At 51.9% G+C, this 12,383-nt stretch overlaps 1 protein-coding gene across 2 annotated transcripts in view; it reads right to left on the reverse strand.

Annotated features, from left to right (window-relative positions):
- Grid1 (glutamate ionotropic receptor delta type subunit 1) overlaps positions 1-12,383 on the reverse strand; it is a 719,927-nt gene that overhangs the window by 694,345 nt on the left and 13,199 nt on the right. The window contains exon 1 of one of the 2 annotated variants that reach the window (XM_058581047.1): positions 12,029-12,312. The exons of the other annotated variant lie outside the window; for it this stretch is intronic. The gene's annotated coding sequence lies outside the window, so the exon portion shown is untranslated. Of the gene's footprint in view, positions 1-12,028; positions 12,313-12,383 lie in introns of those variants that run through there. 2 annotated transcript variants of the gene reach the window in all.

The following is a 12,383-nucleotide window of genomic DNA, read 5'->3' on the forward strand; positions in this document are numbered from 1 at the left end:
CCTCCAGGACACACATTCTTTTGCCTCTGGCCTTTGTACATGTTGTCCCCACCCCATTGCTGTTCCATCTTGTCCCTCAAAAACTCCTCCTCCTTATCCCTCAGTCCCTACTCTAGGGACTGTTCCTGATCTCCCAGGTCCATCTTTAAACATAAGCCAATAAAATTCAAGTAAAGGAGAAGCATACTTCAAGGATGGATGGAAAACCCTTCTGCGATGCCGAGATCCAGACACAACATGCTGGAGGATGCCTGAGGGCCTCTACTGCCCACTAGGCAAGCCAGAAGGGTGGCAGAGAACACGCTGGACAGGGACAATGTCCTGTGTCAGCCCCTGGGGCTCACAAGAGCCTGCTCAGAGCACTGCTTAGCCCCAAAAGCCTCCCAGGTGGCTTCTCTGCAGGCTCCCTGCAGGGCTCCCAGCGCAGCTCCTCCCTCCGCCTGAGCACCAGCCCTCGCACAGCTTCTACAGCCACATGACGCCTCACCAGCTGTAAATGCCAGACACTCGGTGAGAGACCACGTGTCGTGAGACCTTGGTCACATTTCACAACAGGTGGTCCCTCACTGTGGGCCTGGCATTCACATGGGTGGAGATGGTGCCCCTGCAGTGGGGTGGTAGGCCAGGGTGAGCGCTGCCCCTCTTCCCACCCCCGCCTGCCCAGAGAGAGGACCTCAGCTTGGGAGGTCTGGGCTGGGGGCTTCCAAACAGAGTTTCCAGGCTTGAGAGCTTTGGGCCTGCAGTTCATCCTGTGAGGATCCTAGATTTAGAGACCTGAATTGTGCCATGAAGAATCTTAACCTGGGATTTTGGCCAGGGCCTCTAAACCTAGCCAGGAGTCCAACTTTTATAACACTGATTCTAGAAGTTCTATCATGGGGTAGGACAGGGATCCTGAGTCTCAAGTTCTTGCCTAAGAGGGTTTGCAAAGAAAAGCAACTCTGGGATTTTCCAAGCAAGAGTCTGAGCGTTGCCCACCCAGCCTTCTCCTGAGCCTCTAAGGAGACTCTAGTCATCCCACAACACCATTTTTAAGAGGCTTTTGCCCAGTGGGAGGCTCCAAGCCCAATGTCCTGTGTATTCCAGGAGCAGGAACAGGAATAGAGTCCTGAAGGGTTGAACATCCCTCAGGTTGGAGGGCACATCCCTCTGAGAAGTGATGTGGAGGCCCAACTACACACAATGCCACCGCCAGCATTAAAAAAACAGAGAGGGCAGCAACTGGCAAGGGTCACACAGCACTAACAGTCTACCTCCAGGTCTGAGTCCTGGTCCTAGTGATTCCTTAGCCCCAGGTCAAAGGAACCAAGGGGAAGTTCCACCCTCCCTCCCAACACGCACGCACACACACACACACACACACACACACACACACCATATACTGGATTCTCACCCAATGGCCATTAGGACCAAATCTATTGGCCTGACTGGGGCAGTCCCATTAAGAGAGGTCAGCTGGACGCTAGTGGGTACCACAAGCTGGCCTGTGGGGGCATCAGGATGGGCTGACCAGAGATGGGGACCTGTTCCTCAGTTGGGTTGGGCCAGGGCCTCAGGACAGAGTGGGAAAGGCAGAGAAAGGAGATTTTCCTGGGCCCAGCGCACCCTCCAGGAATTTCTGGGGAGCCACACTGCTTCCCCATGTCGGGGCAGCCTGAATCACTGGTGGTACAGCCACTCTGCATTACCGAATATCAACAGTGCCCAGCCCCAGGTGCAGCCCGATTCTAAGAAGCACTGACCACTAAAAAGGTCTTATTTGGGCTGTGGTTATAGCTCAGTGGCAGAGCACTTGCCTAGCATGTGTGAGGCCCTGGGTTCGATCCTCAGCACCACATAAAAATAAATAAATAAAATAAAGGTATAAAAAAAATACAATAACATTTTTTAAAGGGTCTTATTGGTGGGGTTGGGGATATAGCTCAGTTGGTAGAGTGCTTTCCTTGCATGCACAAGGTCCTGGGTTCAATCCCCAGCACCACAAAAAAAAAAAAAAAAAAAAAAAAAAAGTCTTATTTGAGAGTCATGTGGGTAAATGTTTGCTCCTCCGGAAAGCACAAGTCCTTGAAAAATAAGACCACCAGAAACGAAGAAGAGGAAGAAGAAAGATCATGGTTTTCCAGGCTGTGCGTGCTGAAGTTCAGGGCCAGGTCCACAGCAGGGACTCAGAAAATGAACGAATGGACAGACCTTCCCTTTTCTCTTAAGCAGCAATAGAGGACTTCATACAGCAGCGCTTCAGCCGCATGCCATTCTCTCCACACTGAACCTCACTTGGACTTTTTAGAGACAGGGTCTCACTGAGTTGCTTAGTGCCTCACTGTTGCTGAGGCTGGCTTTGAACTCATGATCTTCCTGTCTCAGCCTCCCGAGCTGCTGGGATTATAGGCGTACACCACCAGCCCAGCTCTCACATGGACTTTAAAGCCGTGTTTCAGAGACAAAATGCTTAGAATTCTATGGAGGAGCTCAGGTTGGGGTTTCAGCAGACACATGTTCACCTCCTTCTAACATAACACAGCCTCCCAATACTCATCTTAAACTACCTTAATGCTAATTTTCTGGATTTCTATATGTAAAATAAATCATTTTAATAAAAAAAAAATCTGTATCTACAGTATATGGAACAAAAGAAGATTTCAAAGCCCATTAACTCCCAGAGATGGTATGTTACTGGGAGAATATGGGCTGTATAATTAAAACAATTTAAATCCGATTATAAAAAGACAGTGGGCTTCACTGCCTGCCACCATCTCACTAATGGAAAGAAAACCAATATCTTGAGTTTTTTGTTAAATTACTGTAAAATTATGAATTAGAACACACACACACCACCGCTTCACCGCTCTGTGTTACTGATGAGATGAAATATTCCTCACAGGGAAATGTTGCTTTAAGCCATCAGCAGCACAGGGCTCTGCTGGGGGCACACAACAGTGTCTGGTAGCAAAGGCCCCTGACAGCCAATGTGAGGAGTGTCCTCTTTGGAGACCCCCTTTTGGAGTTAGTAATGCCCGGCTCCCCACATCCTCTCTCCACTGAACCATGGAGTCCTGTGTCTGGTGAGTAAGAACTGCCCAGGGCAGAGAAACGGATCAAAGACAGTTTATGGCCTAGCAAGGGATGGGGGCCACGTGGCCACACCCAGCCCTCTACACCCCATGTCTCCATCATGAAGGGCTGCCCATGATTGCCTGGTCCTGGCTGCACCACCCAGGAAGCTCTTAAAACCAGTGTCTGGTCCCCAGCAGGGCTTGTGCAATCTGGCTCTCTGGTTGCAGCCTGGACACTGATATTTGTCTGAGTTCCCCGGGCTGAGACCTGGGTCTGCTGTGACCACACATGCCTAGCACAATGACTGGAAAAGGGCCCACCCTCCACGGACATGTGGGCAGATAATAGATGGGCACCTACTATATGCATGTCCTGTATATATATTATTCTTTCAGAGTATCTAAATAATTCTTCAAAGTAGATGTGGGTGTTTTCACCTTACAAATAGGAAAACTGGGGTTCAGAAGCATAACTGAGCATGTCCTGAATCACATAGCCAATAAGAGGCAGACCTATAATCCCAGTGACTTGAGAGGCTGAGGCAAGAGGATCACAAGTTCAAGGCTATCCTTGGCAACTTACAAGACTGTCTCAAAAGGAAAAATGCAAAAGAGCTGGGGATATAGAGCACCCCTGGGTCTAATCTCCAATACTGCAAAAAGAAAAAAAGGTAGAGGAGGGATTCAGCCCAGCCAGAGTATAGTCCAGTGTTAAAGGCCACTCAGGAATTTCCCACTATTCTACAGGCCCCATTTCCCACCTCCCTCACATCCCGCCACCCAGCCTTATATGTGTCCCACACCAGGCCAGAAGCAGGGGGAAGATCAGAAAAGAGCAAGAGCTAGTTGTTGCCCCTGAGTCCCTCCAAGTCTAGCAATGCCATCAAGTGTCAGGGGGGACTAAGGCAATAGCCTCTCCTATACCAGCCTCTTTCAGGGCAGAAATACACTTGCAGGGATATGATTTCCACACACCCTGAAACTCATACATCTGAATTCCACCATTAGGTCATTCTTATAAATCTGGCATTTGGGTCCCTTGAGAACTTTAGTGGCCCACAGCACATCCTCTCAGCCCACCTTTTAACATGCTGCTGTGGCAACCAGTTGTGTGCACGTGTAATGGGGGAAGCACCTCACCTCTGCTCACCAGGGGCTTCTCTGCTGGCACCGGATAAGAACCCGCCCAGCTTGGATATGATCAAATTATATTACACACATGTATGAAATTATCACAGTGAAATCCATTATTTTATAAAATTAATATGGACTCATAATTATAATAATAATAATATAAAAAAAGGAGCAGGCATAGCCAACCTGCTGTGCAAACCTGAAACAGCTGCAAGAGAGACCCCCCCCCCCCAGGCCACTGACCAGTGCAGAGTGGGCTGGGTGGGCTGGAAGGTAAATAATGCCCTTTCTTTTTTTTTCTTTTTGGTGGTGGGGGTAACCAGGGATTGTACTTGGGAGCACTCAACCACTGAGCCACATCCGCAGCCCTATTTTGTATTTTATTTAGAGTCAGGGTCTCACTGAGTTGCTTAGTGCCTCACTTTTGCTGAGGCTGACTTTGCACTCGTGATCCTCCTGCCTCAGCCTCCCCGGCCACTGGGATTACAGGCAAGCGCCACTGGGCCTGGCTTAACCCCCTTTCTTTAGCCAGATGGACAATCCAAGAGGCATTGTTCACGGCTCCCAGGGAATCCCCCAGAACAAATAAGCCCCAATTGCCCATGGCCATGACCAGCTCAGACTGGCTTTCCCTCCTGCCCTGATTCACACTTCCTATTCCTTCAGAACATGTCCCAAAGAACACTTCTGAAGCATGTGAGCCTTTGTCTCTGGCTCTGGTTTGGGTAGAGAGCGGCCCCCGCCTGTGATGTCATATAATATGCCAATATGCCGACACCCCAGTCAGAAGCCATCACCATCTCAACAGCGTATTACTAAAGTGACTCCGAGAGTGGCCCAACTTGGATGAGAAGGAGCAGGGGCCCCAGGAGGGGAGAAGAGGGGGACCTGAGGCTACCAGACCTACCACAGAGCTTTGGGTGAACTGGGGGTGCTGGCCCTACTCCCCAACCAGGGTGAGGGCCGGGCGGCATTCCCAGAATGGCCTGGCAGTCTGTTCCTTCTGTCCCCCTCCCCATGACACCCAGACAGTCGTGGGCATGTGAGGCCAGAGTCAGCCAATAGGGGTAGGCCACAGCTGCATAGAAATCCTGGAACCTCCAAGACTGGCTCACTCCATAAACCCCAGCTGTTCCTGAGTCCAGAGCACAGAGGCCTTCAGAGGCAGGGGTGGGAAGCTGACCATTCCCATAGCTTCCCCATCTCCATGGGCCTCTCAGCTCTAGGCCTAGCTCCAGGTGTGTATGAGTCTGGGTTCTGACGTCTTCTCTACGGCCCACAGCCTGCACCCCTCAGTGGGCTCAGTCTCCAGAACCTGGGCTACTTCTGTCAGGCCAGTGGAGAGGAAGCCCCTACAGACCATGCCAGGCCAGTTTTCTCATGCCCAGCAGCCCTGGGCAGCTCCCCTTCACCACGGATACTCTGTTGCCCACTTTGGAGCCTTGGCTTCAGCATCCCATCCCCTGGAGCTCTGCTTCCTTTTCTTTACCTGGCCAATCCCCCTCCCACACTTAGAAGAGCTCAGATGCTCTTCTTCCAGGAAGCCTCCCCTGGTTGCCTCCAACCCAGGCTAAATTAGGCTTGTCCTCCCATGGCCCCTGGGCTGCCTTCATTCTCTTATGGTACAGATCACATTCTTGACCCATCTGGCTGCCCTGCCACACCCAGCTCCGTGGCCATTGCACACGGAGCAGGCAGCCATGAGCACCAGATGCCAACCAACACGGGACAGCCTGACCCAGAGATTGGTTTCTGCAGGGATATGAACCATGCTCTCAGCCCCATGAGGAGGCTCACATCCCTTCCTGGGCCACCACCAGCCGCTTTCTCCAGCTGAAGTTAATAATTTTAAAGTAATTAAGTTCAGCAAACCGTAACTGATGAAATAAGGACTGGTGGTGGCTGGCAGAGCTGTCACAGTCTCGCCCCCTCCCAGGCCAGGGTTTAGAAGGCAGTGGATAGGCCTAACCATCCCATGGCAGAAACAACCTCTCCTAGCAGCCAGCCACCTAATGAGACGTCAGGGGATTTGTTAATGATATTAGGAGGGCTCAGCTCTGCCTCACGGTGCAGAGGATTTTTGTTCAATTATTTGTGGGTGGCAGGAGCCAGCCCCTTGCTGATAAGGCAGACCCTCCAGTTACTACTGCCGCAGCCAGTGTCTCAAGGTCCTCAGCAGTCCTGGGCAGTGGTAGAAGGATAATCAGAGGCAGATGGAGCAAGGCCAGGCCTCATGCTGCAGGCCAGGGCTCCTTTCCATCCCTTGGAACCTGGGGCCTCCACCAATGGGCCCATCCAAGGGAAGGGAGCAGAGATCTCTGCATGTGATGTGAAGGGTAGGAAAGACCCACTCGGGTGGGGAAGGCGGAGACAGGAACCAAGGGCCTGGGCTGCAACTGCATACAAAGCGAGCACCAGTGTGTGGGGCCAGACCCCATGCCCTGCCCCTCTCCTGCAAAAAGGCCTGCACTTCGCACATGGTGCCAGGGCAGAGGGCTGCTGCTTGTCAAAGCCCAGCAGGACAGGGCTCCTTCAGGAGCTGAAGGAGCCCAAGGAGCAGCAAGCTCCACCTCCTGGACATTAGGCCAGACCTCCTGTTGGGACCTGGGATTTAAAGTAAAATTAGGGCACATACCGCACTCACAGAGACCCTCAACATGGGGGTGAGCCAAGGTACTAGGTTCCCATTCCCCCTTCCCACTCCCCAAACCTCTGCCCCACCAGCCTGGCCCCAACCCTTCCCTCACTGTCCTCACACCCCTCTTCCCCCCAATTCGGCTGACTGCGCCCTGAAACACAAGCTCTCCCATCCAAAGCCTCTTGGCCAGAAGCCTGGCACAAGTGTCCCTCCTCCAGAAAGCCTTCCTAACTGCCCCAAACTCCTGTCCTCACACGCACATCTGTGTGCACACCACAGTACCCGCCACAGGGCCTTTTCCTCCCAACCTTGATGGCCTCAAAAAGAGGTTTCACATCAGCAGTGTCTAGGGCTCCTAAAACCCACTGGGAAGGCACGTCCTCTCAGGGGGTGCAGCCCCAGGGCTCCGGGCCACTTCCCCTCAGGTCTTCCCAACTGCCTGTGGGCAGAGAAGCACCATGCTGAGCAGCTGCCTCAGATGAGGCCACACTGTTGTTCTGCGGGCCCGACACCCTTTCTCTTCCCATGTCTGCTATGCCCCTCTCTATCTCAGTCCAGTTCCAAGGCAGCCCCCCAAACCTGGCCAAGCAGGACAGTCCATTCCTCTGGAACCAGGATTGATTTGGGGAGGAAACTGATTAGTCCCCCTGCCAGGTCAATGAGCAATAATTGTGAGACTCTAAGGACTCTTCTGTGTGTGTGTGTGTGTTACTGGGGATTGAACCTGGAACCTTGCACATGGTAAGCAGGTGCTCTACCACTGAGCTATATCCATAGCCCTTTTTTTATTTTTAATTTGGAGACAGGGTTTCACTGAGTTGCCCAGGCTGGCCTCAAACTTGCAATCCTCCTGCTTCAGCCTCCCAAGTAGTTGGAATTACAGGCATGAACCACTGCACCTGGCCCATGAAAACCCTTATAAAATAATCCCCCTCTTCCCATGGTGTGGGACCAGGAGGCTGAGCTGAGTAGACTTCAGCCTGCAGTAGCCAGGATGCTGCCTGGGAAGGAACCCATGCAGGGCTCAAGAGGAATAAAGGATGTGAAGATTAAGATGGGGTCCCATGGATGGATACCCCTGGATCCGCCCACACCTGAGGTTCACAGCCTCTGTCTTTTCCACTCCATGGCTTAATAAATGCCCCTATTTTACTTAGGCCAGTTTAAAGGTCTTTGACACCTACATAGCCAACTGGACTATTATGAAGAATGATTGCAGATCCACCGCAGGTTTTCCCTAGTATGAAGCTAGGGGCTGGAATTCTCAGATGGTCTGACTTCGCATTCCAATAAACACACATGTGAGCAACAACTTTCTGATGGACCATGAAAGACAGACACCCTCCCCGCTGATCACAGCACCATGGCTCAGTCACCTGCTCCATAGTCCCAGTGGGCTCTTCCTAGCCTCTCCCCAGCACATCACCAAAAAGGCTCCTCAGGGAGGGAGAGAAACCCCAGACCGACTCACCACCCATCTACAGGTATGTGCCACGAGCCCATTAGGTCGCAGGAATATGCACACCTGTGTCTGTGTAGGCCCACGTGTGTGCGTGCTCAACACTCACTCCACCCTGCAGGTGTCAAGGCTGTAGACATCTACTAACCCTGAGATGCTTAATCTGTGTCACTGGTGCTCACAGACCTTTAAAGGCATATGAGGAGGCTGGTTGCCCACCAAGACAGGATGGGCTGGACGGCACAGCAGTGATGAGGTGGCCCCAGTACTGCAGGAGCTGTAGGAAAAGGCTAAGAAGGACACAGGGTGGTGAGGTCCAGGGGTGTGTGGGTGGAGGCAGTCAGGGGAGACTGGGGACAGAACTGGGTATCCCACTAGGGACAAGATCACGAGGCCTTTAATGCTGAGCACAGGTGTCATCCTGCATGCCCAGGAACCACAGGACCCTGTGAAGACACAAATGTCAGGAAGATGCCCTGGGACCCAAGCATATACATGCAATAGCACATCCGTGGGACACATAGTGTCCCAGAGGTGAAGCTACCTGGTCTTCAGGAATGCCCACACCCTCAGCTCTTGCCATTACCGATAGATCAGTGGGTGCTGAGCCTCATTACTGACCTCACCATCCTCCCTTTAATGAGATTAATTTTCTTGGTAGGAGCTAAGAAGCCTGGCACAGTCAGACCCCCCACCCAAGCTGTGCTCCAGCAGGTTTCTCTTGATGAGATTTTGATCATGAACAACACAGCTTCAAAGCCCCTCCACCCCTGCTCCCCAGGAGGGGTGAAAAGCCTGCTTCCTCAGAGGTCAGTGTGACAGCTCCCAAGGTACATGAGCACCCCTCACCAGCTCCTGGAGCACCTGCCGAGGGCAGCCCTGGCAGGAGCGTATGGACAGCGCCCGCTCACCATGCTCAGAGCTGCCATGCTGGCTGGCCCCAGTTGCTCCTCCAGGGGCCTTTCTCCTGTCCTAACCTGGAAGAGCAGAGGACAGCACAATGCCAGCCCATTTCACACATGTGGACGCTAAGGCTGTGGTGCTCAGGGGATGGGGGGCAGCTCCCAAGCCACTGGGGGATTCCCAGGCTGAAGAGGAAATGAAAACTTAGATCCTAGAGCACAGGCAGCCCCAAAATGTGACGTCTAGAGTACAGGGACACTACTATTTCCCCTGCACAGCCTCCCTGCCATACCACCCACCCCTGGCCACACAGGCACCCAGCAGGCATGCAGAGGGGTGGGGCAGACAAAACTTTCTCATTCCACCCTGTGATCACGGAAACATCTCTTACTAATACTTTACACAGGTCCTTGGAAGGAAGCAGGTGACCACTACCAAGGAGAGGCAATGCCACTGGCTCCCATCTTCAAATCCAGAAGCTGATCAGGAGGAAGTGCAGCTCAAGTTGCCTTTAGGTGGCAGGTAGGGCTGCTGGCCATGCAGCAAGCCTCCAGGCCCCACAAGCCACCCGCCCCTGGGTAGCCCTGAGCATGAAGGCAGAACCACAAACAGCAGCTTGCAGAGGTCACAGAGAACAATCTCATATGTCTGCCTGTCCCATCACTCATCCAGGGACATTTTCTGAGCACCTACAATGAGCCACACACCAGGCTCAGCTCTGAGGACTTAGCAGTGAAGAAAACAGACCTCCTCTGCCCTTGTGGACCTGATGAACAAATAAATTAATACTATGACTGCAGGTGGGGAAGCAAAAAAAAGGGGAGTGGGAATGCTTTGACAGGGGATAACAGGGGCCACATTTGGGAGCCTCTGAAGGCTCAGAAAGAGTCCATTATACAAAAGGCCTTTCATATGGTAGGAAGAGCATGTGGAAAGGTTCTGGGGTAGATGCATGCTTAGCCTGTTGGAAGGAAGAAAGGAAAAGGCCAATGCAGTCAGAGAAGAGAGACCAACGAAGTGTCAACAAAGAAACAGTTAAGGTAAGCTTTTGTCCGTGTGCTTGAAAATTTACAGGCCCTGGTAAAGGTTCTGGATTTTATTCTTTAGTTCAGTAGGGAGCCATTGAATGGTTCAGCAGGAAAAACAGAGGTGATCAGATTGATTTTTCAGATAATCTGGCTGCTGCATGGACAGCAGCCTGGAGGGGAAGACAAAGGCAGGGAATAAGGAAGAAGTGACCTCAGGAGTGCAGGCCAGGACTAGGGAGACAGGAGTGGATATGGGAGTGCTGGTGACAGCCAGGGATCCAGGGAGAGTCACATGCACAGCAGGAGGCTAGGCAGGGAATAGCAGAGTGCTGGCATGGCTGCCCACCCTTCCTTTTTCCTAAGCAATCCATGCTTTGTTCTGCTCTCTGGGTAATTCTCTGTGTGGCCCAGGGCTGTTCTGAGATGGTGCACATGCAGCCCCAGACGCAGTGTCTGACTTCAGGTATCAATAGATACCTCTGCTGCTTAACAGGCAATCCCAGGAACCTGCAGTGGAATAAATGCTGCCTGATCCACCCCATCCCTGTCCCTGATGAGATTCATGGGCTGACTCCAAGTACCACCTGGGGAATGTCTATGAGGCTCCAGTGGAGTGAGGGCTCCAGGCGCCAGCAGACTCTGGCAACTATGATGCCATGAAACACAGAGGAGAGTGTATATGGACAGAAACAGTGCACAGGACTGACAGGTGCAGAAATGCACCAGCCCATGGTGTGTTCATGATTCTCACAGATGCAACCCTGTGCCCCATGCGTGCTGGTCCGTGGCCCAGAGTCAGGCCACAGAGCAGTCAGGGAGCCAGGCTGAGGGGTCAGGCCCGGGCGTAGCCTGCTGAGCATTCCTGGGGTCAATGAAGGCAGCATAGACCCCTGTAGGGTGGTTTGAGGTTGGGAAGGAGAATGAACCCTCTGGGAGGCAGGAGTGAGGTTGCTCAAGCTCTGAACTGACAAAACATTAAAGGAGTGTTTGTTTACAGTCCACACTTGCAGCCAAATCACCAACTGCAAAAGCATCAAGTGGGGGTGTCTGATGCATCCCCCTCTCTTGAGAAAAGGTTCCAGAGTCACAGCAGAAGACGACAATGACAGCCAGTGTCCACTTGGGCTTTCTGAGTGTCAGCAGAGCATCCAGAATGAGCAGTGACCATCTCCATTCCTCTGCACTGGTCTGACGACATTATGAGGAAAATAACCTCCTTACAGAGCACCTCCTTGGAGCCAGGCATGGGCTGAGTTCTTCATGTTCATTACTTTGTTTGGTCCTTAAGACAACATATTAAGAGAAGCACCATCTTCCCCATTTTATAGGCAAGAACACTGAGACTCAGCAAGGTAAATTCTCATGAAGAGACATCAGAGGCACAGTGTGTTAAGAGGGGCACTGACAAAAAGGCATGTATACAAAAGAGAACAGGGGAAAAAAAAAAGAAAAAACAAGCTCCAGAATGTATAGCCTGAAAATTCTTTGACGGGCACACAACTGTCTTTAAGCCCTTAAAGGTACAGGACAGAGACAATCTGGGATCAACGTCAAGATCTGTCAGAGATGAGAATCATTCATCCTCAGAGGCACACAGATCTTCAACTCCAAAGATCTTCTGGTCCAAGTGCCTGATTTGAGGGATTCGTGCACTAAGGCCCTGGAAGGGCAGGACTGGCCTGTACTCCTTGGGTTAGGTCTAGGCCCAGGCCAGGTTCTCCACAGGCCTTTCCCCTTCTGTCTTAGCCAGCTGGGTCTGCTATAACAAAAGGCCATAAGCCGAGTGCCTTAAACAGCATAAATGTATTCTCACAGTTCTGAAGGCTAGAAGTCCATGATCAAGGTGTCAGCACGGTCAGTTCCTGGGGAGGGCTCTCTTCCTGGCTTGTTCATGGCCACCTTCTCACTATGTCTTCACACGGCAGAAAGAGAGAGAGCAAGCTCTTTGATGTCTCTTCTTGTAAGGACACTAATCCCATACGAGGGCCCCACCCTCATAACCTCTTCTAAACCTAATTTTTACCCAGGCCCCATCCCAAATGCCATCATATTGGGAGTCAGGGCCTCAGTGAATGGATTTTGGGGAACAACTATTCTGTACATAGTACCTTTAGACCTTCCCTCAACCCAGCCTTGGCTTTGCAAAGCCCTCTCGGCTCTGGACATCA

This window comes from Marmota monax, unplaced genomic scaffold (assembly GCF_021218885.2).
Source record: "Marmota monax isolate L192 unplaced genomic scaffold, Marmota_monax_Labrador192_F-V1.1 WCK01_AAM20220418_F8-fsc00004, whole genome shotgun sequence".
NCBI lineage: Eukaryota > Metazoa > Chordata > Mammalia > Rodentia > Sciuridae > Marmota > Marmota monax.